Source organism: Cetorhinus maximus, chromosome 27 (assembly GCF_964194155.1).
Source record: "Cetorhinus maximus chromosome 27, sCetMax3.hap1.1, whole genome shotgun sequence".
Classification (NCBI taxonomy): domain Eukaryota; kingdom Metazoa; phylum Chordata; class Chondrichthyes; order Lamniformes; family Cetorhinidae; genus Cetorhinus; species Cetorhinus maximus.
Genome location: NC_135905.1, coordinates 17142667 through 17170571, shown reverse-complemented (window position 1 = coordinate 17170571; position 27905 = coordinate 17142667). Strand labels below are relative to the sequence as shown.

General features: G+C 40.4%; 1 protein-coding gene and 1 long non-coding RNA gene across 2 annotated transcripts in view; one reads left to right on the top strand and one right to left on the bottom strand.

Annotated features, from left to right (window-relative positions):
- The window catches only part of lrmda (leucine rich melanocyte differentiation associated), a 1010599-nt gene that overhangs the window by 210789 nt on the left and 771905 nt on the right, over positions 1-27905 (bottom strand). The gene's annotated exons all lie outside the window — the stretch shown is intronic.
- LOC144668617 (uncharacterized) overlaps positions 1-27905 on the top strand; it is a 65878-nt gene that overhangs the window by 2325 nt on the left and 35648 nt on the right. The window contains exon 2 of the long non-coding RNA XR_013573524.1: positions 4957-5034. This is a non-coding gene — a long non-coding RNA (uncharacterized LOC144668617). The remainder of the gene's footprint in view (positions 1-4956; positions 5035-27905) is intronic.

Sequence of the window (27905 nt, the reverse complement as noted above, 5' to 3'; positions counted from 1 at the left end):
TTGGCATAGATAGGGTATGGGGAGTGCATAGAGGAGTGAGGAAGTGAGGGGTGAGGGCTGTTTTTTGTTTGCTTTTATCATTGTTTCGACAAACTGCTGGTGTACCGAGGCTGGCCTTTTGCTCAGCCCGCCTCCACATCTGGCAGCCTCTTTCTGGGGTCGCCCGCTATGACTCCCATAAAATCCAGTCCCTGGAACAAAAATTGAGGTTCTGGGGTGCTTCTTCCTGGGTTGGGGTTGCAAAGCTGAGAATTGTCCCAATTTATGTTCCCGTGGGAGCGAAAGTTCAAGTGTGTGTCAGCTGCTGCATTAAAACAAACAAACAAGTTGGCTTGACGCAGGCTACCATGCAGTCCAATTGCAAGTTCTTGTAACCACTTTACATTTATCAACTGATCGCTCTGTAAAACATGCTTCTGACAATTCAGTGAATGAAGAAGATAAATAATGAGGAAGTTTCAGTAAATGAGATTCTCAACCTCCAATGAACTCAGCCTGTGGAGAATTGATTGCAATATTTTTGGTCAAAATCAATAAAAAGAAGTATTTTGAATAAGAAGTGGTTTACTATCTCATGCAGAATTTGAAACAATGTCCCTGGGATTAAGAGTCCAAACCGAGCTACCTGGTCTGTGAGGGGTTCCCTGAATAAAGCCTTAACACATGGGGGAAAAATAGCAATTAAATAAACTCATTTATTTTATTTATTTTCGTGGTTTAATTTATTTTGGATTGTGGCAAGTTAATTCATGTTGTATGTGTGGGGCATTTGATTCCTCTGCAGATGCAGCCATTTCTCTACCTTGGCATCATTGCAGAGCTTTTACCACCGGCCTCAGGAACAGTTGTGTAATGGGCTGGTTGCCACAGTGTGGGTCGAGTGCATATACACAACTGCTCCTGCTACACTTCCAGTCAGCAAAATAGGAACTAGGAGCAGAGTAGGCCATTCGGCCCCTTGAGTCTGCTCTGCAGTCACCGTCAGGAGTTACAGGGTTTAGAATTCAAGTGTGGCTACATGATCTAATCTCTGACGGCTCTGATGGAGGACATACAGCAGCTTTATATAATATAGACAAATTCTCAACAATCCATACGAGATATATTGGTTAAATCAATGTTGTTCTCCTTGTGTCTATTGACTATATGGGCATAATAAAATGAGTAAAATAATTTTGGAAAATGCATAATTAATCAAAATGTATGATATACCAGCCATGAAAATAAAGCAGCATTAAGTGGCAAGTAACATTTGTGGCACACAAGTGCCAGACCATTTCCAACAATAGAGAATCTAACCATCGCCCCTTGACATTCAATGGCAATACAATCACTGAATCCCCCACTGTCAACATCCTGGGGTTACCATTGACCAGAAACTGAACTGGGCTAGCCATATAAGTACTGTGGCTACATGAGGTCAGGGGCTAGGAATCCTGCGATGAGTAACTCACTTCCTGACTCCCCAAAGCCTGTCCACCATTTACAAGGCACAAGCCAGGAGCATGATGGAATAGTCCCCACTTACCTGAATGAGTGCAGCTCCCACAACACTCAAGAAGCTTGACACCATCCAGGACAAAGCAATCCGCTTGATTGGTACCACATCCACAAACATTCACTCTCTCCAGCACCCGTGCACAGTAGCACCAGTGTGTACCATCTACAAGATGCACTGCAGTAACTCAAAGTTTTATTGACAGCACATTCCAAACCCACGGCCACTACCATCTGGAAGGCCAAGGGCAGCAGATAGATGGGAATATCATCACCTAGAAGTCCCCCTCCAAGTCACCCACCATGCTGACTTGGAAATATATCGCCGTTCCTTCACTGTCGCTGGGTCAAAATCCTGGAACTCCCTTCCTAACAGCACTGTGGGTATACCTACATGACATGGACTGCAGCGGTTCAAGAAGGCGGGCTGCTCACCACCACTTTTTCAAGGGCAACTAGGGATGGGCAATAAATGCTGGCCCAGCCAACGACGCCCACATCCCGTGAATGAATTTTTAAAAAATTATCCACCCAGAATGATTTGAAGTTCAAAGCCATTGCCAGACAATGGGAGATGGATGGTGCCCATTCACAACTATTTATGACTTAAGTACTTTCTGTAGTTCTCTTTGTTATGAATCAACTTGGGAGGCAGTGGGTCTGGGAGTCGATTGATTGAGTTTCGGTAGGTCCACAAACAATAATATATGTGAATTCTTTGTATGTCCTTTCAAGTGAAGTGCTCTACCCATGGTCATTCAATTTGGACCTTTCCAGAGTCTTGAGATGCTTCTGAGTCTATGTGGAAATGGCAAAAATCACCTGCCCCTTGGCAGCCATCTTATCAGTCTTTTAGTGTCCATTTTTAAAATGAAAAGGCAGTTCAAAAAATTCTATATTGAATACAGTTCATATTTAAAGTGATGGATATGACATGCCTTTACTGGGCATGGCAAATGTAAAAGAATATTTAAGTTTCTCTCCAATGCGAGAATGTATAAAATAAGAATTTCATAAAGCCAGAGACTGGCATGAAGTGCATCAGAATTTCAATCCTTAAGAGGCTAATGTAGATTCATGTCTTTCAAAAGGCCTGAGCAACAGTTAAAAGAATGATCAAGTCACACATTAAAGTAAGGCCAGAAACTAAATTCTTACGGATTCTATAATTGGCACTGAAGTTTTCAGCTGGTTCCCAACATTAGCATTTAGACAAGTGAACTAGTATAAATACATATTTATATGTTTTTCAGATACCATCCATTGCATTCGAATACAGAATAAAACTGAGCCTTGATTAATTTTTTTCTCCAAGCAGTGCTGAAATTTTCATTTAGTTACTTTTAGACGAGGAACTAGGAAGATAGTTTCACAGTAATTTTGATTCCTGGAAGCTTTGCTGAGGGTTTCCATTTCCCTTAAGAGATCAAATAGGTTTGTGAGATCCAAGGCCTACTTGATTTATTGGATGAACTAAATAGCTTTCTATTATTCAATATTTTGCTATATGCCAACATTTAAATATGTTCTTAGTGTTCTCAATGGACTTCACACACAGTGACAGTTATTTTCTTAGCCATCAGCAAAATGAGGCTGGTAGACAGTCCATCAAAGTAGGAACCATTGGTCTTTAGTAGTGTCCTTGATAGAGGGAAATGCAATGCTAACATTCCCAGATCAGGAGTATGGATACTACAATTAGCAACACCCAAGGTTAGGGACAGGGTGATGGATAGGTTAGGGGATGGTTAGGGGAGGGAAAAGAAACTTAGGGGAGAATTTTCTCCCTGTTGGGGGGAGGGTGCTGAGTGGGAGGCACGCAGCATGTGCGCGAAAGAGCGCAGAAGCCTCCCTGAGGCACAGAGCTGCCTCGGGGAGTTTAATTTCAATATGAAAAATTTAAATAAAGAAGAAAAAAAAATTCAGATATGTTCCCTCATGTGACAGTGTCACATGAGCTGGGACATGTCAATGAATTTTAAAAGAAAAGCTTATTTTATTTATAAATCCTTCATGAAACCTCATCCCGCCCATGGATGAGGTTTCATGATAAATGCGAAGGCCGCCTGGGCTCTTCGCCTGCCCGCCAACCTTAAAGTTGGAGGCAGCTCCATTAATTCTTTTAATTAGTTTTTAAATGGCCTCAATAGGCCTTTGACATTTCGGCGACTCTGGTGCGCGCCCACTGAACTGAAGATCGGAATGATGCGCGGTGACATCAGGGCGCATGCAATCCATCAACACCCCTTCGACCTTTTGTTTGTGACATCTTTTGCAATCTCTCCTTTGCCTCCACCTATCACTGGCCTTCTATCCAGCTTCACCTGTCCCACCTCCCTTAAACAGTATCTATTTCACCACATTTTTACTTATCTAGTTCTGAAGAAGAGTCATCTGCACTCTAAGCGTTAACTCTGTCCTTCTCTCCACAGCTGCTGTCAAACTTGCTGAGTTTTTCCAGCAATTTTTGTTTTTGTGTCAGATTTCCAGCATCTGCAGTATTTTGCTTTTCTTTATAAAATCTCCCCTGACCATACAAACATTTGAAATTCATGCACCTGAAAAATCCATCATCCCATCAAATCACTATTACACTGCTGCAATTCACCAGCAGGGTGTTCCTATTGCACTACAGTGTATTATGCATCCACACATCAACATGGCATACATCCAAGCTTGGCCAGGGCCTTCCTCTGGAACACATGACAGCATCAAGCTCAGCATATTACAATCTATTTCCCTAGAAGCAAGAATGATACAATGTGCACATTGTTAAAAGTTCATCTTGCTTCCATTATGGTATGCAGAGTGGTAATAAATTACATTTAGTGCTTACAGACTGCACCACGTGAACACTGAGTCCAAGGCAAGCCAGAAGAGGTCTGGATTTGTAAGCATACCATCTGTATGAACAAGCACAGAAGGAATTGTCATAAAGTTTCCTTTGAAAGGAATACACCTAATAGATTTTTGTACAATCTAAGTTTACAACTGGGTGTCATTCTTTCATCGCCCCACCCCACCCTTATCTCATAAAGTGAGCATTTCCTCACATCCTAGGGTGCATTAGGTTAATCCATGTAACTCCTTGCTGAAGATGAAAGTGCATAAAAAATTGACCTTTGTGGAAGAGCCATTACAGCACTCAACCATTCAGTTTACAATCTCAATAGCTGTACGTGATCCATAGGTAAATGTGTTCCTGATACCAAATGTGTTGCAATGGAATCACTGCCATAGGTTTGAGGGTCATGGCTAGAAGATGGGAAAATTGTTACACGCAACTTCAATCCAAACTTTGTTTCTTTATATACATGGGCTGCTCTCCTATGCCTTTGAGGCTTGACCCTTTTGAAAACAAACTTAAAATCTCAACTTTCTCAGCCATGTAATACATTTTTAGTAGTTGACTCTGACTCATAAAGACTTTGTGCCTCATTATTTCATCATTCTATCCAGACATGGAAGTGAACCATCCAAAGGACCAACACTGAGAAACTTGGATTTGCCAAGTTAAAACAGGGTTTTGACCTGCTGGTAAGCAACATTATATCTGCAATCACTAAGCAAGGAACACTGATGGTCACACCACACACAGTTGTATATATAACAGTTGTATGTATAATTTTTGCATAAACCCTATCCATCATAGTTTCAACCAACTGACATCCAGCGTCATGAAAATATAATAATTTTCATAATATTATGATGGTTTGTTGTAAAAGTGGGTTAATAGTGAGGTTTGGATTTGTTTCTCTGTGTGTATCTGTGTATGCATGTGTGGGGGTTATAATTTAATCGGAGACAGCTGGTCTGGAGACTTTGAGTCATCAACAAGGAGCTGGGTTTGAAATGCTAAATACGTAAACATGGCTGAAGTTTTAGAATGTGAGGTGTAGGGAAAAGTTGCTTTTTTAGATAAAGTTAGCTTGAATTTCAAAGAGATGGTAATATGTTACATCTAGCCAAAAGAAGCTAGGCCAAACAGTGTGTTTATTTTTCCTAAAGGTTACTGATAAAATTAGCACTATGAAAAGACATATTATGAGAAAAGTAAAGTTCCAAAGACAAACTGGAATAATGGAATTTGCATTAAAAAGGGAGAAACATGTATAAAGGAGAAGAGGCTATGTGTAAAATCTAATACAAGTCTGAAAACCCTCCAGCCTCTTTGCATCAAGTTGATGTCTTCAGGAACTGAAGCTAAGAAAACTCACTTTGAAACTCATACTCCAAGCTATTGTGTTGCTTTGCCTGGGTCTGTTTAAATTTATTTGTTTTTACTGTTGCCTTAACAGAGATGTAACTGGAAGTCAGATTAATTAGGGGTTTTAGAAGTTATTATAATAGTAATTTGTAGACTTATGTATGTGCTTGAAATCTTTTCTTTTGTTAATAAATGTTTAATTTAGTTTACTAAAAACCTCTGAAGTCGTGGTAGTCTCATTATTTCTGAATTCAAAGCATGCATCTCAAAATAAAATACAAATTGCAAAACAGTTGTGACCACGTGATCAAGTTTCCCTCGTGGATTTGATCCTTCTGGCACACATCATCTGCCACATCATAACACCAGCATGTCTCAAATCTCTGTCGATGCTGCTCTACACAAGCTTCTTTACTTTTCAAGGCAGAAGCATTTTGCCTCTGCTCCCTATTGTTTTGGCTGAGACCATCTATATGCGGAATCATGGTTGCACTACATTTATACAGCTTTTACTACTCCAACAGGTTACCTATAGTTGTAGGTCAATTAAATCTCCTATTAGTATATATCACAGCCCACTCCTCTCCACCACTACCATGGTATTGGTACTCTTCCACATTACATGTCACTTGGAAAATAAATCTGAGGGATGCAATGGCAGGAAACACACTACCATACCCGACATACGGATATGTCAATGTCCAGTGCCAAGACAGACTTGTTGGTACTGCTAATAACTGAGCCCAGAAGGACATAGTTGTCTCTACCTCTCTTCCCTCCATTGTCACTCCTTAAAACTTGCCTCTTTGACCAAGCTGTTGGTCATCTGTTCTAATATTTCTACATGGCTCAGTGTTAAATTTTGCTTGATAATACTCCTGTGAGGTGTGTTTGGGCTGTTTTTACTACATTAAATGTGCTATATGTGCTGTTGTCGTTGACTAGGCTCACGACAAGTGGTGAGTAAATAAACTCTAGAAAATAATCTACTAATCTTCATCAATCTACCTCTCACAGACATGTCCACTCTTGACAGCATAGGTAAAAGTGACCATCATACAATCCTCTCAAGTCACATCTTCATAGTGATGACACCTTCCATTATGCAGTGTGATTGTGCTAAATGGGACAAACTAAGGATTGACACAGCAGCCTAAAACTATAATGCAATCAGCGCAGCAGAACATGTAACCTCATTGCTCGAGTCTCTCACTCTCTGATCAGCATCAAGCCAGAGAAATTAATAATCTGTTCTTGACACTAAGGCAGCATTCAACTAAATAGGACACCAAAGAATCCTAGCAAAACTGAGGGTAAATCAAGTCAAAGTGAATATTCTTCAATGGCTGGAGTCATATCTGGCACACCTGTTATGGCAGAGGCCAATGATCCCAGCCCCAGAACTAAACTGCTAGAGTTCCACAGGAAGGTGTACTTAGTCCAAACATCTTTGGTTGCTTCATCAATGCCACTTCCTCCATCATAAGGATTGAAGATGAGCTATTGACTGACACTTCGTGTCTGTCTGCATTATCAGCTCCTCTAATGTCACTCCACAGTAGGACCTAAACAATATCCAGCCTTGGGCTTATAAATGACAGATAACATGCTATTATCTTGATTGTGTGGATCACTGTTGACCAAAAGCTTAACCAAACCAGCTATATCAAGACTGTGGCTACAAAAGCAGGTCAAAGGATGGGTACTCTGCAAGGAGTGGCTCACCTTGCGAGTTGTCAACCTTGGCTCAATGACAGAACTCTCACCTCTGAGTCAAAAAGTAATGGAGTTAAGCCCCATTCAAGAGACTTGAGCACACAATTCAGGGTGATACTTTGGATCGGCCTTCCAGGTGAGATGTTAAACTGAGGCCTTGTCTGCCACTCATGAGGCTATGAAAGATCCCAGGACATTATTCAAAGAGGAGCAGAGAAGTTTTTCCCCAATATCCATGCCAATATTTACCCTTCAACCAAAATCACTAAAAACAGATTATTTGGTCAATTATCTCATTGCTGTTTATGTGATGGAATACGCACCACTTGCCTGAATGGCTGCTGCCACAACAACATACAAGAAGCATGACAACCACTCAAATGAGTTAACTTGATCAATGCCCTTAGCACTTTACTTAATGTCCACTCATTCCATCACTGGCACACAGTGACTGAAGTATGCATTATTGACGGGATGCTGTGCAGTGACTCACCATGATTACTTTGCCAGCACATTCTTCCCTTCCAAGTTTATTATTGAAAAGGGCTAGAACAACTGGGTGCAAAGTTCCAGAGAAGAGTCATATTGGACTCAAAACATTAACTCTGTTTCCCTCACCACAGATGCTGCCAGACCTGCTGAGGTTTTTCCAGCATTTTCTATTTTTGTTCTAGTAACATATCATCCTGCCTTGGAAATACGCTGTTATTCATCATTGCTGAGTGAATATCTTGGCATTCCCTACCTAACACCATTGTAGGAGCACCATCACCACAAGAACCTCAGGGGTTCAAAAGAAAGGCCTGCCACCACTTTTTCAGGACAACTCAGGACTTAAGCACTTAGTGTGATCTTGCCAGCATCATTTCAAAAACAAATAAAACAAAACTCAATTCCACATGCTTTCAATTTTTGCAAAGTCCAAAAAATAAGAATGGGTGAAATCATTGAAGATGTTCTGAGGTTTATTTTGCTGATTCAAGACTGTTCATCAAAAATTTTTATGATAATATCCTCACATCATGAGGTACAGAGCTATAAAAAAAACTTATATTTTAAAAATCACCAACTTGATTTTCAGTGTTTATCTTTAAAATGACCAAACAATCCACTCAAAAATAAGGGCGGTACCAATTCTAATAACGCGGATGTCAACATAGAAAACAATTTAGCTCGTAGTACAGATGTATATCTCAAAATTTTAATTGCTACTGCAATATCAGGAATATAAAACAAGCCAAAACTATTCACTTTTCAAGACATTTTTTTTGGGGGTAGTGGAGATTAAATACATTACCATCAATTCAGTTTTGCTCAGTCACAAAATACAATTATATTTTCAGGCTCAAAGCATGTTGGTTAGGCTTAAACAGAGTAATAAAAATAAATCAAAGGAACAGAAACCAAATTCTTGAGGAAAAACAATATGATTAGGTGACAACAATGTTTTGGAAGATTTCAAGCTCAGTTTTAAACCAAAAACAGACTTTGTTTTAGTCATGTTGCACTGAAAGTTTTAACCTAAGCAAAAGGATACTCCAGTTTCTTTCCAATTTGATCCAGGAAAACTTTAATACAGAGGGGAGAGATTAGTCAACTGGGGGTTCTCAGCAGTGGTGGTATGGCTTCAAGGATTGGTGGTCAGTTCATATTGAGAGCTTTTGGCGCATGGTTGGGTCTTGAGAAAATGTTGACGAGGTCATGCTAGGTGAGATAGATTTGTGTCTCAGTTGTTGGAAGGTATTATGTACCCTTAATTGAGAAGTTAATTGTGCCTGGTAATTAATTTATCACCTGTGACAATCATCTGGAAGTTCCCCCATTGCAACAGATGAGGCAAAAAATATACCTTAAGCGTCTGTCAAGGCATGCAATACTCTTCGCAAGTACTGAAGTTAGCTCTATTTGTTATCATATATACTCATGTAAAAGTCGACCCATGACGTTTGGTTTAAATTAACACAATTTATCATATACCTCATGCAAAAGTCAGGCCTAGTGTTACAATCGGGTTCGGAGAGGTGGATTGGCTCCCCTGTTTCCCGACTCTTCATTTGACAGCAACGGTTTTTTTAAAAATGCTTACCAATTCAGTGAATGTTTAACTGTTTACATGTTGTGACTATGAAAGACACAGACAGGTTTCCTTGAGTTTTTTTTTTAAAGAAAAGAGAATAGTATTTTTGTACTTAAACCGGTCTAAGAAAAATAATAAAAATGCTCCAACTTTCTCAAACACACACACACAAATTACAGAGCGAGGGAATAGATTAAGCAACTTAAAGTCTAGTAAAGTTAAAGGGTAAACAGCTCTTGAAGGTTGGTGACATGGCTGGCTACAGGCTGAACTTGGTGATCCTTCTGAGTTCAGCATGGAGGCAGGTTACAGATGTAGACAGACGATATATCTGTTCTTCTGTAGACAACAGCTGCTGGGTTGAGTTCTTTAAAAAGGTCTCTGCCTGCAGCACATGGATAGTCAAGATAAGCAGACAGGGTTCAAAACTTGCAATTTGGATGGAGAAAGAGAAAAGGAACCCACTCAGTGTCTTACTTCTTCAGCGTTTCATTTACTTGTTCTGGTCTGCAGAGAAACAGGTGCTTAAACACACACAGGTTAGCTGGCTTGTCACATGAACCTCTCTCTTCAGCTGCCCAGTGAACCAAATATGATTATGGCTAGTGGATGCCTGGCTTACCTGATAAGACTACATTTAATGCAAATGTTTAGCCAACTTTGATTATGATTTCAGGTTACTGGAAGCTTCCAGCCATTCATAGTCATATTTTTTTTTTAGAAAGCATTGCCTCATAATGCTAGTTTTTCAAGCTTCAAACTGTGCTGCAATTATTCATTACTTACCGGTAATTACTATGGTTCATTAATTTAAAGGCATGCGTGGGAACATTTAGATTTTTCTTTTGACAATTCTAGCAACAATCTCCCACCTAATTGACAAAACTAACGTGTATCAAATGATCTATCATGATGCCTTTCAAAAAAAAATAACAAATACACAGTTCAACTTAAACAGGAGAAAAAGTGGAACAATGGGATAATGTGTATCAGCAAAATGCTTATATCAGCAGCCACTGTCAGGAAGATATAATAATTCTCAATGTTATTGGAATTTATTGTAAAGTAGAGTAATAGCGGGGTCTGTGTCTATGGGTCTGTGTGTGTGTGTGTGACTTAATTGAATTAAAGGCTTTGATGTATTAAAGGATAAGCTAGGTTTGAAACGTTAAGTCGGTAGACATAGGTGTAAAGGGAACATTTGTATTTTTAAATAAACCAGACTAGCTTGAATTCAAAAGAGGGTGTGAAATGTTTCACCTAGCCAGGAGAAGTTCAGAAACCGTATGTTTATTTTTCCCAAAGATTACTGGTAAAATTGGTACTGTGAGAGTTTTTTATTACCAGAGAGGTAAAGTCCAAAGACATAGTGAAACAATGGGAATTTGCATTCAAAGGAGAAATTATGTATAAAAGACCAAAGGCTATGTGTAAGGGTAGGCATTTTAAGCTCCAACAAATGTGAAAACCTCCAGCATCTAAGCCTTAAGCTGCTGTCTACAAAGAACTGAAGTTAAGAAAACTCACTTTGAATTGGATTGTTCAGGGTATCGTGTTTCTTTGCCTGGGTCTTTTGAAATCTATGTGTCTCACTGTTGCCCTAACAAAGTTTAACTGGGAGTTAGATTAACTAGGGGACTTAGAAGTTATCATTGTAGTAATTTGTAGATCTACATGTGTGCTTAAAATCATTTCTTCTTTTAATAAAAGTTTCCTACAAGACTCGGTGGTCTTATTACTACTGAATTCAAGGCATGAATCTCAAAATTTATACTAATTGCATTTATGGTGGTTGTTTTCAAGTTTCCCTTTGGGATTTGAGCAACTCAGCATTTATCATCAGCTGTGCCATAATACCCACAGAGTCATCCAACTCTATGCTCTCAGAGAAGTCAAGAAAGATGGAATTCCAGAGTTCAAGGCCATTACCAGGTCATGCACAAGATTCATGAAAAGACACAATGTAGTACTCTATCAGAAAAAGAAAATTTCACAGAGTCAGCCGCCTGAACTTAATAATAGACTCACTAAATTTCACTGATTTGGCATCTGTCATTAAGAGAAGAATGCACATCGATTGGCCTGCATTCGAAATATATATGAAACACTGATGAACCTCAACAGCAAACAAGGCCATTATGAGGATTAGTGAAAAAAAATCCTTGACTGGCCATGGGAAGATGTGGTTTACAGTGGCTCCACCTTGTATGGCGTGCACCACATAATTAAAGCCCATGGTGATATTCAAGTGAAAAACTCTCCCCAAAGAAAAATTTCAGAAAGGTGTTGCTGTCTATTTTCACAAGAAAGGCTGGGTGGATGAAGATGTTTGCAAGAAATAGATCAAAGTAATGTGGAATTTGAGACCAGGGGAACTACACAAAGAAAAAAATTGCTTGTCTGGGATATGTTCAAAACCCACCTTTCAACAACGTAGTCAGTGATGCGAGATCGGCCAACACCAATGTGTCAGGTATTCCCAGCAGTCTTACAAATATTGTCCAGCCCTTGGATGGGTGTATAAATAAACCTCTCAAGGCCAGTATCCGAAAGACATGGAACAATTGGATGTTGGAAGGTGAAAAAACATTCACTAAAAGTTGGAAATATGCGAGCACCCTCGGTAATAACATTGTGGCAATAAGTGGTAGACATGTGCAATGAACTTGATTCCAATATTGCTAAAAAATTATTTCCAAAATGTGGAAAATCGAATGCACTCGATACTACCAAGGATGATTACTTGTGGAATGATGAAGCTAAAGTTACTACCAATGATGATGATGATGGTTATGATGAAGCAGACAAGGAGGAAGACTACATAATGATGTTATATGACCAGGCGATTTGGAATTGTTCGGTGATTCAGATGGTGATCAAAGAGTGATTTTGAAGGATTTCAACATGACAGGTTGCAGTTTGTTCATTATATTACATTGGATTAAATCCATATAGTTTGCAATGTTATAAAATTAATAAATTTTAGATAATTAACATTAATTCTTTAGTGTTGTTAGTTTTACTTTATTTCATTGCGATGGTCTTTTTTGTTTTTACTTGGGCCCAAATCAAGCATGCATATCAACCCCTCAAAAACATTAATCATGTACAAGTCAACCCATGGCCTCTGACCTAAAAAAACTGGTCTAAAAAAATTGACCGAGTATATATATTATGTTTTTGTGCACACACCTACTTTTCCTGGAGGTCTATCAAAGGGCAGACTATGCAAGGGCATTCCCTGGGAAGGTCTGGTCTAAAACAGCAGCCAAATATTGAGGTTGGAGACTAGATTCTAGGCCATTATTCTCCAGAGTAAAGCTGCCCAGTAGTATGCCTTGAGATTGAGCTTTCCATGATTTTTGGAGAGCTGCAGGCTCTGTGATTTATTTTCAGCTTCTGGGCAGCCTGTAGAAACTTGGACATATATGTAAAGAACTTGGAATTGCTGCACTGGGACCATGCTTAGTTGCATTTGAAATAGGTAATGGACGAGTACATTTTTATTATGCTTGCCACTGCCTGAGCCTAGATGGGTATGTTTGTTCCATCTCTCCTGGTCAGAGTGTATGCTGGTCAGGGAAGGAGCAAAGTATAGGTCACATCTTGATCATGATCCTGGCCATGTGAAATGTCCTGTGTGGGTTCTTCCACTTTGTAGAGGTAAAGTTTGTTCCCTGGGAATTGACCAAACTCCTTGATAATTTGTAAGATGTTGGTGAGTGAAGAGATTAGTCATGCAAAGTAGGATGCCAGCATCAACATAATTTTAATTTATAATGTGCCAGTATACAAGTGTATATGTCATTACATAAAGGAATGGCTGGTTATAAAAAGGGAGGAGTACATTTTATTTTCCTCCCTTTTACTGAAGGCTTTGCTGGGAAGAGCTTATACAGGAAATGTCCCATACCTAATTATTTTGATCATTACTAATAATGAGAGTCTTGAGAAAATATTAACAGGCTATTCCATCACGGGGGGGGGCAACCAATCGAAAGCCAATCTTGTTCTCAGCTGAAACAGGCATGCACTTCCAGCAGAGCTCACCAAATAGTGATCTGAATGAGGGAATTCAATCTATATTCCCTTCCAAGTCAGGAATGCTGAGGCCAATTGTAGCATTTCTATTGCTTAAGATCAGTTAACTCAGTTTAGAATACAAATTGAATGCTTTAATGGTAGTATCAAATTACAAAAGATAGTTGATGACAAAACTGATCTTTTTCTTCCCATATACACTACAGTGGTTTAGAGAGAGGTCATATTTCAGTATTGGGATTGCATATGGTCCATTTTTATTACAAGATTGTCACAGCTTCTGTGACAATGATATATAAATTAGATGACACTATTGCTACAGGAGGAACAGAAAACTATCTGAAGAACTGATTTCTTTATATTGTGAAGAGGTAATAGCACTGTTTACCACCATTCTTTAGAATGCATGGGCAGTTTACTTATTGGTCTGTTCAGGCCTTTCCCATGTAGAAACCTTCAAACAACCAAGGCCAAGATTTTCCAGTTAATAATGAATGAAGAGCACTGATGGCTGCCCACAGGCATTTGTCAAGCTTTGGGACAGCAGCTTATGCCATTTACAGATCATTTCCAGCATGGTGCCATCGCTTGGGATCTTTGGCATCTGTGAGTAGCTCAAGTAAGAGTGAGACTCTTCAAGCTATCAGCTTGAAAAATTCTCAAGGGGCACACAGAGTCTAAACTATAAAGTATAAATTGAATTTAATTCAATGCAAAATCATTTTCAGAATGCAAAAGAAATGATGGGGTTAAGAGGGAGAGATATAAAAAAGACAGGCACAAAAGTTTTAAAAAGAATCTCCAACATCAATTAAATTAAGAAGGATTGAGACTCCACGCTTGCGAAATATTTTCAGAACCAGAGAGGTTGTTTAATAGTAATTTTCATGCCCTTTTTCTGGTATTCAGTGGGTAACAAGTGGGTAAATACTGAAACTTCATATCATTGCACTGATCTCACTGCTGAGTATATTGGCGAGGACTCTGAAAGAGCAGAACTTACAGATTTCTATGTTTAAACTCACTTGTGCAGATGTCGGAAGTGGCTGTCTGATTTTCTGTAATAATTGTCAGCACTGACATCAATGAAAATTCCAGGCCTACGTATCTACATAGTTGTGTATTGCTGCTGGTGATGTGGAATCTGCTCCACAGTAGAATTGGATATTCCAAAGTAGAAGGGATTCTAGTACATTATAAAATTACTTCTATTTGAAGTGATTTCACGATGAAAAGAGAGTATTCTCATCTCCCTTTGTCCAATCATCCGGTAGCCATGAATTCAGCTGCCTAGGCTTTATATTCTGGAATTCTCTTCCTAGACTTCTCCACATCCTTCTCTTTCTTTAAGGCCCTCTTTAAAACTCACCTCTTTGACCAAGCTGTTGGTCATTTCTCCTAATATCTCTTTCTTCAGCTAGGTGATTATGTCTTTGATTACGTCTTTATGAAGTACTATGGAATATTTTTCAGCTGTTGATGTTGATATTAAAGAACAAGGTTGAGAAAACCTGAACAGTTGACTTGGGAGTGATGATAATAGATGTGAAAATGCAGTAAAGTTATTTAATTCTGGCTTCCCTTAACTCGGTGACTACTCAAACTACATCTAAAGCTATGGGCTGCATCTTCCGGTCGGCGACCAGGGAGCGGGGCTCACTTGCCGACGCGTAAAATGACGCGGGGTGACGACAGGCGGGCGTCCCGACATCACACCGTGTCGTTTACACTTTCAGGACAGCGCACACGAAGCCAAGTCAGCTGCGTGCACGCCGACCTGTCAACGACCACTTAAGGCCATTAATAAAGTACTTGAGGTAATCAATGGACCTGCCCATCCAACCTTAAGGTTGGCGGGCAGGCCGGGAGCCCAGGTGGGCTTCTGAAAAAACATGAAACCTCATCCACGGGCGGGATGAGGTTTCATGAGGGATTTTAAATGTTCACAAACTGTTGAAATAAAAGAAATTGACATGTCTCAGCTCATGTGACAGTATCACATGAGGGGACATGTCAGGAATTTTTTTTTCACACTTCTAAAAATTTTAGAATCTTCCAGTGACCTCCCTGAGGCAGCACTTTGCCTCAAGGAGATCTGTGCGCTCTTATGCGTGCATGCACGATAGAGTGCACTCCCAACTCAGAGAATTCCCCCCCCACCACCCAAACAGGGAGCGCACAGTGCCTCCAAGTAGACATCACGCTGGTCGGGCCTTAATTGGCCCACCCACGTAAACTGGAGGTGCCAATCGGAAACGCGCCTGCCCGCACCCACTCATCCCCCACCCCAATGGGGAGAAAATGTTGACCTATATTTTGAAACTAAACTACTCTGCCAATTTATTAAGTTAACTTTCACAATGGAAGACTTTCAATTATGAAGAAAGATATGGAGATATAGACCTAAGCAAAAACAATGTACTAATGCCTTCCATGCAGCGTCATTCTTACTCTTATAATTATACCAATAATTATACCAATGATAACCAATGTAATAATTAATGTACCATTGAGGAAAAGCATTTGTAACTGATACTGTGGTATGGAGTTGGGTTGGTCATTTTCATTTTTTTCACTTTAAAAAAAAGAAAAAGGATGTATTTAGGTAAGGGTAGCTTTTCATGAATTAAGGTATTATCTGAAACCAGGAGGCCACCAATGACCCCATATTGACTTCAGTTACCTAAGGAACAATATTTCATCACCGTGGCCAGAAAAATATATTCAATATTTGCTTTATCTTATCCTGTGACTAGAGTCATTGAAGAAAACAACAATAGATTTGTTATAAATGTCAACCCCCAATTTAATATCAGAGATGGCATTTGGCTTCATTGTGAAAATAGTGATCACTAAGCATAATTCTTCTGTGTTAAATTACGTTACTGAGAGATTAGTGTTAAACTCGTGAAAATAGTAAATAATAATTAAATGCATTGAAGGCTACAGAGAAAAGTTGTATTAGCTTTTGGGGAAAGCCAAACAATATATTGTTAAAAAGTTATAACTATAGAAACATAAAAAAATAGAAGCAGGAGTAGGTCATTCGGCACTTCGAGCCTGCTCCACCATTCAATATGACCATGGCTGATCCTCTATCTCAACACCATACTCCTGTTCTCTCCCCATATCCCTTGATGCCTTTAGAGTCTAAAAATCAATTTATTTCTTTCTTAAATATATTCAGTAACTTGGCCTCTACAATCTTCTGTGATAGAGAATTCTACAGGTTCATCACCCTTTGAGTGAAGAAGTTTCTCCTCATCTCAGTCCTAAATGGCCTACCCCGTATCCTGAGATTGTGACCCCTTGTTCTAGACCCCCCCAGCCAGAGGAAATATCATCCCTGCATCTAGTCTGTCCAGCCCCGTCAGGATTTTATATGTTTCAATGGAATCCCCTCTCATTCTTCTAAACTCCAGTGAATACAGGCCTAGTTGGCCCAATCTCTCCTCATATGACAATCTTGCCATCCCAGGAATCAGTCTTCACTGTTAAATAACAGATCTGTTATAAATACAGTGTCAAGTATCATACTTCAGAAATCCCTCACAAAATTGGCCCTATTATATAATGCTTTTAGAAAATATTCCCATCCTTTTGTCTTCTTAGCAGAAGCACACATTTCGTTCATTAAACTTGAGACCAAGGCACACATCTGCCTCATTCTATTTTCTTTGTAAGAATTGGTAAAATTAAAACACAATGAACTATCAAATGAATTCTTGGTATTGTTCCCACTATTTATTCAATATGACAATTCTGACGATTAGCTCTTTAGCTTATCCAGAAAAATCAATCTTATCCATAGGCAAATATTTGTTTCATTTGAGTGAGCAGCAAGTATGTCAGCTTTAGAAAAGAGTATATGATTGTAATGCATGTTAAATAAAGCAAATCTCCCTTTTTGAACACAATTCTTACGTCCTTTGAGTACATTCTTTACACTGAATGTCAAAGAGGAATAACACTGCCCAAGATAACTACATTAAGAAGCTTATGGTGACACTATAATCTCAAGTTAATTAATTAATGACTGTAGACTGTGTGAAGTAACAGACAAATCCTGACCACCTTTTTCTAAATCAGGCAGACATGGGTTCAAAGGATCACAATTTCACTAATCTGAAATACTGCTTACACATTATGGTCACAATGGTTTCTTTGTTGGCAAAGATCTTGTCACATATACTGGTGAAAGACTATCATTTTAATACAGAGATAAATGAGTACAACTACTATGAGCTCATATTGTTTTGAACTCTAGATCTCTTCCTCATATCATCTTCACTGACTTTTTCTGCAGGAACCCTGTAGGTACAAGCTATAACATCTGAAAAACTTTCATCCACAATCAAGGACACAGAAAATTAATATGAACTAGTCAACAGGATCCTGTTTGATGATCAACTGAATGACAACTAAAGCTGAGTTAAGGGCAAAGAATGCTAATAAGTTTATAATTACCTATGAGGTTTAGCACATAATCTAGGCTGGCATTTGGTGCAGTACCGAGGGAGAGCTGCAGTATTGGAGACACTGGCCTAGAAATTACACAGTAGAGCACATGCTTTTCTGGCACTGCACCGAAGGCTCCAAAATTTCAGAAATGAAGCACCCCCAATATTGGGGAAGGACAAACAAGAAGTATCCTTTATGAATGCTTGAAGAAGGTGTTTGATTGTTTGCATATGTGGATAAGAGGTCCAGTGTCTGCTTGAAATCCCGTCTCTGAGGTTAGTTTCCCCCAGTGCAGGCAGTACCATTGCTTCTAACAAAGAAAATAAGTAACTTACCCAAATGTAAAGCCAGAAGGTGCAGGAATGGCCCAACTTTTTCTTTGCCGATGGCCTCTTGTGCCTCACCAGCTCTATTACAACGAGGCTCAAAGCCTATATCTGGAAGCCTTGAAACTCATCATTCAGGCATAAAGTATATATCCTTTGTGCCCTATGCATCCAAGAATGGCTGCTCCCAAATTCCCAAAAAATTCCATCAGCTCCTTTAGGAGATCTACTATGTAAAGAGGAGTGGGGAAGTTCTCCAAATGTCTTGGCCAACATTTATTCATCAATCAACAAAAGTGGAACAGATTATCTTGCTTCTTAACTTACTGCTGTTTGTGGAATCTTGCTGTGTGTAATTGTCAACAATGTTTTACCTTCAATGGCTCAGTGGTAATATTTTCACCTGAGTCAGAAGGTTGCGGGTTCAAGTCCCACTCCAGAGACTTAAGAACAACAGTTAAGCTGGCACTCCAGTATGCTATCTTTCAGATGAGATGTTAAACAAAGATCCCATTTGCCTTTTCGGATGGACAGACAAGGTCCCTTGGCACTATTTTAAAGGACAGCAGGGGAGTTCTCCCTAGTATTCTGCCTGATTTTAATCCCTCAACTCCAACATCACTGATAAAGATGATCTGACCATTATCACTTCGCTGGTTTTTGGGATTTTGCTATGTACAAATTGGCTGCCATGTTTTCCTCCCTTACAAGAGTGACTACTTATTTTCTGAAGTGCTTTATTGGTTTTAGATTGAATGGGCCGAAGTTGTGACAGACGGCATATAAACTCAAGTCTTTATTTTCTTTTTCCCATAGCTCTTCTTCTTCTTCTCACCAAAGGTGAGCTACTCAAAGAGGCAGACTGGGCAACTAGAGATCTGAACTCAGCCAACAACATCCCATGATTTTACACGGAGCAACTTTAGCACCCTGACAAAGCTCTCGAGAAATGGAGGCATGGGTTCCTAGATTAAGAGCTTTGTGCTATGCTTGTCATGGAAAGAAAACTAGCCATAAACCACAACATTTTCCATTTGCAGCACTGTCTCCATTCCTGTCACAAACCAATGTGACACATTTGCTGAAAATACATAAATGCTGTGCAGCTCAAATGAACAATGTTGAAGAAATAGTTGAAATTGTTCTCTCCACTCCTACTATCACCAAATACAGTGGAAAATACTTGTAACAAAACTTGCTTGTACATGGGTAATTTGTCCTTTACAGTTGCTACAATTCAGGATCCATCACCATGATCTTTATTTATGCTCACTGCATAAGTCAGCTTCCAAAGAAAGAAAAGATGAGAGTCTCTTACTGCGCTTTATTGACAGCCTTGCAGACCAACTCAGCATTACAGCTAACTTACTTTGTTATAATGGCACCTTGAACAAATCAATCATCTCTGTCTCCCACTGACCTGACGGTGGTTAATCTTGGTAAGATAGTTTGTAAAGAAATGAGTGGTGGATTCAGAGAGTATATACAACTCTGAAAGCCAAAAATGATACATGCATGAAGAAATTGACTAATAATTCAGAACATCTGCCTCTTAGCTTTATGGAAACATTGCTTAATGTAGAAATGTCCCTCAAACTACTCATATTCACAGTCTCAAATTTTTAAAAAATCTAAAATGAGGTTGTTTATTAATTAAATAGCTTAAAAAAGCATATCATTGAGTAGAACTTGCTAATCAGTTACTTTTCACCAAAACCCGCATTATTAGTTTTAATAGACCGAGTCAAGTGCTACTTCTGATAGTCCAGTTTGATCTATTAAATTCATATTTTTGTTGCAAGATGACATTCAAAGTGCACACTATATAACATCTTCCCATAACACGTGTCCAAAAAACACATCATTTTTCCTATTTCTTAAATGAAGCAAATGATTTAAGAATTAGCAGATTTCTCTGCAACATCTCTTCAAGGTTTACTTGCCTGCACTTCCAGTACAAAGGCCCACCTTTCACTCTCCTTGAGCAGAAAGCCTGGCTGAATTTTCCTTTCCCAAGCCTAAGGGCAGTAAAGCTGATGGCAGCACCTCAATACTGTCCTGGCTGAGGTCATACAACAGAGTATAGGCCAAGGATTGAAGCTAAAAATGTAATCTGTATGCCTGACTACCAAACCACAAACTGCATTTACTTATGAAGTCATCAGGGGTGCCCACAGCCAAAACATTATACAATCAATTAGTATTATGTTCAAAAACAAAAGGTCAAGCTACAGTATTTATCAGTTGGAGGATAAGGCAGAGGTTTAACATTTGCACAACATGTAACCATCACAACTATCTCTGAATTCTATTTCAATGGAGCGCTGAGCTGGCAGTATAGAATTTTGCTTACGAATCTCTTTTTGATCTCTTCTTAAGCATGAAAGGGTTGTACCACACAGGATTATACTGAGCAATTATATGTTCTGAAAAGTAATGGAATCGGCTTTCAGACAGCTCTAATCATTTGCAATTAACTATATTTTGTGACATCCTGTAATAACTTCAACAATCCTTCTTGAACACATAAGCTTCCCTTAGGCATCCAAGCCCATGTATAAAGGTCTTCACTTTTTAAACAGTCTGCTAATGTTTGCTGACAAGACTGAATGGGTCACTTGTAGTCATGGTGCAAAATGCAATACTTATTTTGCTTTTATTGCATGCAGTAGGGAGCATTTTTTTTTTACACAAACCAATGTACTTGGTATCTCCATTAACTTTGGAATTTCAGAGTCAAGTTTGCCACTGTGTGCCTTGTTTTGTCAATCAGTTACAATTGTTCCCTATCTATACTGCTGACTACTAAAATTGAAGATAAGCATTCACTCCTCATCAACAAGAGGGTTGATTTTAACTTTCATCAAGCTGGAGGCTGTTGTGGATCAGCTGTTAATTAAACATACCACAAATTTTCCTTTTTAGTGATTTCATTGAAAGAGAAACAGACTGGCATTTATATAGCGCTTTTCATGATCTCAAGGTATCACAACACATTTACAGCCAATGAGGCACAAGATAATGGATAGCAAAATCAAATGATATGCATGAGAGGGGGGCCTCTCTCTAGTGTAAGGTTACCAAATGTCCAGAACCGTCCTGAACTCTTCAGAGGTAAAAGATTAATCACCTGGACATAGCTGCAAGCAACCCAGGGCAAAATCAATAGTACCATTAATCAACAGTGATTTCTTTATTTTATTTGAACACTTTTGCTTGTTATAAAAATAATGGAGGTCAGAAAAAAGGCTGTTTAACATGATATGGCATTGGGAGATGGGATGCATCTAGGGGTAAGGTGTGGCAGTCCTGTTTCTTTGAACGTGATGTCAAGAGGGCCTTTAAGGACCACCTGTAAGGCTGCAGGTAGATCTATTCAATCTGAGAGCAACTGGCACCAGCTGTGGCAGGGCAGACTAATTTTGCAGAAGGAGCCTCAAATCAGCATATGAAAAGAGCCTACCACCTATTTCAGTGAAAAATATACTGATTGTGCAATAGGTCCATAGCCACACACCGTTCCCACATCTGAGGAGGAAGCAGCGGCCGCAGAAAGTATGCTGTGTACTGGCTGCTGCCATCACTAAGCAGCTTGATGTCATCAATACTGAGTGGCATGTGTAACCATCTAGAAACACTGCTGTTTCATACTGAACTCCAAAAAGTACAATTTAATGTTAAAACTGTGATGAATTTGATTACGTTACAGGGTCAATTCTTATTGTGGACAGTTTCTAGGCGAATGATAGGTGGAGTGATTGAGCACCAATTTAATGGCTGGACTCTATCTATATTTTATTGGTTAGTTGCCCATGTGTTTCCAGGCGTGACAAACAGTCCACCCAATTAGGACAAGTTTCCAGTGGACCCACTCTCCAGTCAGAGAATTAAGGGACCTTTTAAAGTGTGATTTTCATTCAATTCGGAGCTGCAACTCAGAGGTTTCTGGAGAAACATAGAAAACAGGAGCAGGAGCGGGTCATTCGGCCCTTCGGGTTTGCTCCACCATTCAATATGATCACAGCTGGTCCTCTATCTCAATGCCATACTCCCGCTCTAAGCAACATGTTTCAGGTGAGAGGGCCTCCTGGTGGAAGTGCATGTGAAGCTGATGAAAGCAGGCAGACAGATCCTATTGAACTCTGATAACAGGTCTGTTGCAGGTCTGAAGGGAGGTGATAGAAAATGTCAATGCTTCCTGCATCATCTCTAGGAATGGGTGCAGTGTTGCAAACATTCAAAACAAGATTATGACAGCCAGCATTTTCTGACTTTATTCATTGCACTCCACCTACCAAGGTAGTGCATCATCAGAAGATTAGGGGTCAGGTCTAGATCTGGTATCCAAAGCAGAGGTTGCCAGCAATACTCTGCCAAACTGGAAATCTTATTTAGAAAGACCAAGTCCACACTTGGTTCTCCTGCTCAACATTTCCTTCTTACCAGCTGAATGTATCTATTTTTGTTTCTACATAATTGTTACATGTTTTTACTTGATTACTTGGCCTTTATATGAATTTTTCGATGTAGGTTACACTGCAATTCAGCCTTCAGGCTGCGGATGTGTTTCTTGAATGAAACAGCATTATTATTATTACACTTCAACTCTTGGGAGTTACCTGAACTGGCTACTCTGCAGATATCATATACTCTGCAATTTTCATTGATGCAATATAGTCCCCTCCAATATCCAAAATACCATACCCTGTCAGCTTGTCACAAATTATGAAATATAGTATAAGAGGTTATGGACCAATGATGAGTGTACAAGCTGGTACTCAAAGGTATATGATTCCAGAATTCTACCGGAACACTAAAACAACAGAGAATTTATAAAGACTCTACTTTGTCTCTGACTGATATGCACATCACTATTTTTATGTGATGCCCCTTTTAAGTGCTGCAGCTTCCTGAAGAAGCCTTAATGACGCATGAAAAGCGAGGAACAGAAGTAGGCTATTTAGCCCCTCCAGTTTGTTCTTCCATGCAATGAGATCATGAATGATTTGTGACCTAACTTCAAAAACCCACCCTTGCCCATTTCCCTTCATATATTTGGTTCACAAAACTCTATCAATCTTAGATTTTAAAATAATAAAGCTAGCATCAGTTGCCATTTACAGAAGAGTTCCAAACTTCATCCATCTTTTGCATATAGAAATATTTCCTAGTTTCACTCATGAAAGGCCTGCACTCTGCCCTCAAGTCTTAGACTCCCCAACTAGTGGAAATGGTTTCTTGCTATCTACCCTATCAATAAAACAGGAAGGGAAGAAGGTGCAAGGCCAGGCTTACTTTTACGGCAAAAGAGAGATGCAGTTCTAGCAATGAACTTATTGGGCTGTAACTTCTGCGTTCCAGGGTGTTGTATTGGGGGTACCCCAATGATGCGCTGCGGAAACCCCTTTGGAAGTTCACAGGTAAGGTTCGGACGGCAATTTCCCAGAAGTAAAAACTTCCCCTGGGCAAATGCCTGGCACTGGGAACCATCCAAAAATGCGATTTAAATCGCAACTTCGTATGGTTCCAATTAGGTTACATCAATAGTTACCCAGAAAAAGTTAGAAGAATGAAAACCTCTTTTAATTTCTGTGTAACTATTGTACAAACCCATGGGACTCTCCCCACACCCCCGACTATTTCCCCCCATGGGACTCCCCTACCCTTCAAGGGGTTCCCCCACCCCCCAAGGGACTACATCCCCCAACAGGAACTCACTAACCCACAGGAGTCCCCCATCATGATGGGGACTCTCACCCACAACTCCTAAGCCCAACCGGACACCCCTCCAAGGTCCAGCACCACCCCCCCCACCCCAACCCCCCCTCCACCCCAACCCCCCCCCCACCCCGAGGCCCAACATTCCCCCCAACCCCAAAGCCCGACTCTCACCCCCACAGGCCCGACATCCTCCCCTCCCCTCCGAGACCCAACACCCTCCCACCATCCCCGCAGGTACGACACCCTCCCCCAGGCAGCCCCACAGGTCCTACCCACTTATTTTCTCCCTGGCCTGTCAGGGACCTTTAAAATTCAATGAACCTTTAACTTACCTGCTTTATGGAAGCTAGTGTCATAAAAAAGAGGCATGGCCTCCTTCCCTTCAACAGAGCTGCCCTTCAATGCTAGGCCCTGGGAACGCATTGCACAACTCAAATCTTGCCTGGCCTGAGTTGGAAGGTCAGGCAAGGCAGGATAGAAAAAAATTTAAGTTAAAAAAACTAGGAGTTGAGTGGCAACCCAATTGTTTGCCACTCAGAGGAAGTTCAGGCCCAATAATTTGTTGACCAAAAGAAACAAAAGTTTTATCTCTATGCAGTTCATCGGGTAGAAAGAGAAGTCACGTAATCTTGCAAGGCACTTGCTTCATGTGTCATCCAAGGCTCGAAGATTTCACTTGAGTTTTGTTATCTCAAAGCTTTTCAAAAAACAGCAGTTTAATTCAGCTACACATAAACAAGTGCAAGTGGATTGAACCTACACATTAAACTGACTTTAAAAATTTTATCTGTACAGTTTTGCAAATGGAGCAAATACCATACTTCAGTGGATAAGAGGAAAATCTGTGAAATAATTGTCCTACAGAGGACAAGCTTTTGCTGATAAAATTGCCATACTTTCTCGATACTTATTAAATGCTTTAAAATTCAGATAACTTCCAATGTTCTCTTGGCTATTTTTAAGAGGATTTGAGCATTTTAAAAAATATTCATTTGTGGAATGTGACCATTGCTGATAAGGTCAGCAGTTATTACCTATCCCTAGTTGCTGTTGAGGTGGTGGTTGTAGTAGTAGGGTCTGGTACACAAAGGGTTAATGTGGGACTGAGTACAGTACCGCCCACACAATGATATAAGAAGGCACATGATCCAGAGCCAGGGTCAATCTAGGGATAGGTAAAGATCTAGACAGCAGTCAGCTCTATACCTGTACCCTCTACTGTAAATATGTACATAGTTATGAGTTGTTAATAAAGACTTGCTGTTAACATACTCTAGACTATGAAGCCTACTTCATGTTGTCTGAAGCAGGATTTTTCAGTGGTGGTGAGCCACCTTCTTAAGATGTAGGTGAACCCGCAGTGCTTACTGTAGTGGTTTGATACAACTGAGTTGCCTGCAACACCATTTCAGAGGGCAGCTAAAAGTCAACCACACTGCATAGCATTCTAGATATTTTAGAAATCACCCTTGGCTTTGTTGTACCACTCTCGCCAGAATCAGAAAGTTGTGGGTTCAAGCCCCACTCCAGACACCACATAATCTCAGCTCACATTTCAGTTCAATATTGAAGGAGTGGTACGTTATTAGAAGGGCTGAATCTTTCCATGCCCTTAGGGGTGGGTATGGAGGCAAGGGGGGCAAGCAAATTTGGAGAAAATAGGTGTTAGACTGGTTTGATGCTGAGTTCCCACCTCCAGCTGCTTTCCCAATGGTGGGCTGGGTCCAATGCCGCCAGCCGCTTGTCCATGGTGGGATGTCGATTAAGGTCATTGAGTGGCTGCTCATTGGCAACATTCACACCAAACAGCAATTTGCAGGTGTCGCAAGTGCCTTCCCCTCCATTGTGTTAGCTCTTCAATAAATGAGGAGGCAGCTTCACAGTGGGAGCTCGGAACTGGGTGGGAACTGATGGTATTTTAATGGCTACCAGCAGAAACTGTCAAGGCTGCTGTCTTCCCTGCCTTTTTATCACAGCCTTGCCACTGAGTGTGGAATTCCTGAAGATGAATATCTTTGGTTGTCATGGGCCTAATGAGATCTCAATTATTCCCCCAATGGCAGTTCCAGTGCTTTCCTACCACTCCTGCTGCTTGGGCCTTGGTAGCATTCTCACTGGTCATATTCTGGGGACAGTTGCCCTCCCTTGCAGTAGGCCATGCTGTCTGCAGCTCTTACTTCCAGAACTTATCCGCCATCCTTAATTTGACTGCAAACCTGGAGACGGCCTACTAACTGGCCATCTCCCATAAAATTCAGCTGGAAAGTCCCCGCCACCTTGAGCGGGTTCACGACCTGGAAACAACCCCGGTGTTGGGTTTCCAATACTCATGGCCAAATTCAGCTCATTCTGTCTCTTGTAAGGGATACTGCTTGGAAGCCACGGTGCAATTTGTTAATGCCAGTAGCAAAATGAGCTGACAGTGATTGGCAGCCTTTTCACCCGATTTTCCTTACCAATGATGTCAGGGTTTGCAGTAAGAATAAAAAAGATGATTCATTAACTCCTCCCGGATAAATCATCTGTTAAGTTTTGACATAGGTAAAATCAAATCAACATACTAATCACAATTTTTGTGACATTTTGATTTATAAACTTGGCAAAGTTCTAGTGCTCAATATACAAAATGTCAAAAGAACTTGCATTTTACAACACCTTCCATGAACTTGGGATGTTCCAAAGCACTTCACAGCCCATTAAGTAGCTTTGAATTGCAGCCACTTTTGTAATGTTGGAAAACGTACCTGCAAATTTTCACTCAACAGTGCCCCACAAACAGCAATAAGATACATGACAACGTAATGATGTTGGTTGAGGAATAAATGTTGGCCAGAACACTAGGAGAGCAACACCTACTCTTCTTCAATACTACCATGGGATCATTTATGGGATGTGAGCATCACTGACAAGGTAAGCATTTGTTGCCCATCTCAAACGGCTCCTGTGGTGGGCCACGTTCATGAACTGCTGCACACCAACTGGTGTAGGTACATCCACAGTGCTGTTAGGAAGGGTGCTCCAGTATTTTGACGAAGTGAAGGAATGGGATTTATTTCCAAGTCAGAATGCTGTGTGGTTTGGAGGGGCACTTCCAGATGGTGATGTTCTCATGTGCCTAGTGCCATTGTCCTTCTAAGTGGTAGAGATCACAGGCTTAGAAGGTACTGTTGAAGGAAGCTTGGCAAGTTGTTGCAGTGCCTTGTGTAGATGATACACACGACTGCCACTGTGTGTCAGTTTTGGAGCAAGGGAGTGTTTAAGGTGGCGGATAGGGTGCCAATCAAGTGGGCTGCATTGTCCTGGATGAAGCTGAGCTTTGAGTGTTCTTGGAGCCACACACATCCAGCTAAGTGGACAGCATTCCATCTCACTCCTGACTTGAGCCTTCTAGATGTGGACAGGCTTTGGGGAGTCAGGAAGTGAGTTTGTCACTGAGAATTCCCAGCCTCTGACCTGTTCTTATAGCCACAGTATTTATATGGCTGATCTAGTTAAGTTTCTGGTCAATGGTAACTCCAAGGATGCTGATGGTGGGGGATTCAACAAAGGTAATACCATATTGAATGTCAAGGCAAGATGGTTAGCTTCTCTCTTGTTGGAGGTAATCATTGCCTGGCACTTCTGCGGGACTAGTATTATCCAAGTGTTGCCGCCTATGGACATGGACTGCCTCTGTATCTGAGGAATCACGAATGGTACTTAACACTATGCAATCATCAGCGAACACCCTCACACTTGACTTTATGATGGAGGGAAGGCCGTTGAAGAAGCCACTGAAAATGGTTGGGTTGACATACCTAGGCAATTTTCCACATTGTCGGGCAGATGCCAGTGTTGTAGCTGTACTGGACCAGCTGGG